This window comes from Microtus ochrogaster, chromosome 5 (genome assembly GCF_000317375.1).
Source record: "Microtus ochrogaster isolate Prairie Vole_2 chromosome 5, MicOch1.0, whole genome shotgun sequence".
In the NCBI taxonomy this organism is placed as follows: Eukaryota; Metazoa; Chordata; class Mammalia; order Rodentia; family Cricetidae; genus Microtus; species Microtus ochrogaster.
Genome location: NC_022012.1, coordinates 33,145,456 through 33,148,753, shown reverse-complemented (window position 1 = coordinate 33,148,753; position 3,298 = coordinate 33,145,456).

Sequence of the window (3,298 nt, the reverse complement as noted above, 5' to 3'; positions counted from 1 at the left end):
ATATTATTTCAATGTAGCAACTACTTGTATCATTGTACACACAGGAGAAACATTGAACTGAAGAATTGTTTTCTGGCTAATGATACATTCCATTCACAAAATTATGATTAATTTTGAATGAGAAAATGGGGGTACAGGAAAGGAGACCACCAACTTTGAAATGTTCTGGCTTTTCTTTGCTCAATAAGCGTTTATATTATTTAAAGGAAGAATAGTATCTTTTACTCTAAATGTTTTTGCTATGGTTTTATCTAATTAGATGAAGAAAAGCTTCACACACATGGACATAGGTCTAGTCTGATCTTTTGATGTTCTCACTTTCCAGATAATTCTAGGTATATGTCAAGTCATCACCTAAAACCAACTTTGAGATTCTATAACAAAGTGAGTGCCCTACTTTTCTATTTTGGTTTGAGAAACAACACGTAGATTAATAAGAAGCCACAAATTAAATTACATTATCACCCAACCATAAATTCAGTTTATAGAAAAACTTATTTAAAAATCTGTCTGAAAAATTAAATCATTTCCTAAAATATTTGTATACAAACATCAGGACCAAAGTAGGTCTAAAAATCTATTTTAAAAAATAGAGGAGGTGACTGGCAATTGCAAGCACAGCACTGGGAGGTAGAGAAGCGTATATTGAGTATTTTTGCTAGGGCAATCTAGTCACCCAGATGAGCCTATTGGTTAATTAGTATTAGCCAGTGAGAGACTTTGCATCAGAGAAAGTGGACAGCCTAAAGAACACCAGAGTTTGTCTTTGCCCTTCACATGTTCATGCATATATATGGACAAACAACTTCAATATAAACAGACAAGTAAATCAGACTTCTTTCTTAGATACATGCTTGCAAACACATATACTTTGATAGATGAGGCATGAGTCCTTAAATTCAGTTTACAGAGTTGGATATGGTAATATCAAACTTTTGTGTTTTAAATTCTCTAGCCATTTTTTAGTAAGATGTAAACCTGAGATTGTCTTCTTACATTATATGACCAGTTTACTATACTTAAAGCTGGAATAACCACACTGTCTCTTAGCTCATAAGAAATGTAGAATCTCAAATTATAATCTGAATTTATTTGTCTAAATTTTGATTTTAAATCAATGTATCTCTAATAAATCTTTACCACCAATGTAGAATTTTTGATGAAAGAGAAAAATTAACCAGCTGGGAAATGGCGTTTGCTTTTCTTACAAGGGTTTGTTCCCTGAGAGCTGGAAACCCTTGGAGACAGTGTCATCATGCTATTTGGATCTGACATATGTAAGTCCAGCATAAAACTTCAGAATATAGGAGGCAAAATTGCTCAGGTGACTGTGAATGATGGCATTGTTGCCAATATTGAGCTGAAGAAGCTCTTGGGGATGTTAACCTATTATTAGATCAACTTCAAAAATATTTCTGAGAGTAAGCACTAGACCCTGTTCTCTGAGTGCTGAAGACTCCTGCGTGCTGGGCAAAATCTGCATCAGTGACTTTGCTAATGGGAATTATGACTTGTTGGTGAGACTGTTGGAGAAAAGGAGGGTGAGTCTTGAGTCTAAATGTAACACTGTGCAAAGTTGGGAATACACTACATACTGAATTCATTTAATTATTAACACAGTGATATTTAAATCTTATTGAATGCACCAACCTCTTGCAGGTCTTGAAAGTATAGACTTAGCCCATCACTTGCATTCTGCTGTGACTCACAGTATAGTAATGTGCTACTTAGATATTCACTTTCTGCTATTCTTTTGGAAATTTATGTTAGTTATAATGAATTGGATAATGGTGCAGGATCTCTTCAAATTTAGAGGAGATTTAAAATGCAGTAAACTATTACCATAATATTGGGTGAACAAATTGAAATAGGTTGTTTGCCTCCCTGACGGAATAAATTTTACTTCCAGGAATAAGTTTCCTGTTTCTTTATTTCAATTAACATTTCTATAGATAAATAATTTAGATGTCATAATCACACACCAAATGAAGCTCTTTCAGTTTTCTTCCCTTGACATATAAGAAGTCACTACATTTCTTAAGAAAACGTATTTTGCAGGTGATTTTTATTTTGCCAGTGTCTCTCTTTATTTTTTTTTTCTTAATTTATTTATTTATTGAGGATTTCCGCCTCCTCCCCGCCATCGCCCCCCCCCCCGATCAAGTCCCTCTCCCCCATCAGCCCGTAGAGCCATCAGGGCTCCCTGACCTGTGGGAAGTCCAAGGACCGCCCACCTCTATCCAGGTTTAGTAAGTTGAGCATCCAAACCGCCCAGGCCCCCCCAAAGCCAGCACGTGCAGTGTCTCTCTTTAAAAGGGGACATCTATCATTGACCTCACAACACAGAGGCTATGCATCCATGTATAGCAGTGATTCCAAATTCTTGCACACATAGATAATGGAAGCATTGTCAACACAACATGATGGGTTGAGTATAAGAGGGCTGTTGTTTCTGATGGTAAACAGCAGTCTTAAAGGACATCAGACCAAATGACAAAACTCAGCAGCTCAGCTTGTACTAAATCCTTCCTGATGTTCTGATTGTACACTTTTGAAGATGAATGTGTATTGCATATCTTATTTGGATTATTATAACAATCTAGCTACTGCTTATTTATGAATGATATATGTCCATTTCCTTATGCATTATCCAGGGATATGTGGACTTCTCTGACCTAGTAAGAATTTATGCCTTGATGTTTTCATGTGGATTGCATCAAATCATTTATTTTGGACATGAAAAAACTTTTTTCACCCCACTATTTATATATTTTTAGTTAAGACTTAAAATTTTTAGAATTTTCTTGGTCTGTAGATACATTCCCATTTTGTTGTTATTGTTTTTGTGTGTGTATCTTAATAGCAACTTTGAAGGCATGCTGACACAAGATATACACCTTACCCTGAAATGGATGATATTTAACTCAAGTTTAACTCCAAAAGGAAAAAGTACTATACTTCATAAAGCCCTCTTAATTTGTGATTCCTTCTATTCTGACTGTAACTCAAGCGGTTCTGTTCAATGATAAGATTAGACATTCGTACCTAAAGTACAGAATTTGTAACCACACTAAACCATTTTTGGTTAGGTAACTAATTTGGAACAAGTATGTTTAAGTATAACATGTTTTGTGTTTTTAGTTCATCCTTATTATCACTAGGGAACATAATGTGTTTTACAGTGAAAGTAATATTTAGGGATCCATATTGACTCTATACACATTTGAATAATTAGACAGCAAAAATATTTTATAATATTATAAAATATCAAAATAATAGGCATCATATTTCTAATTGA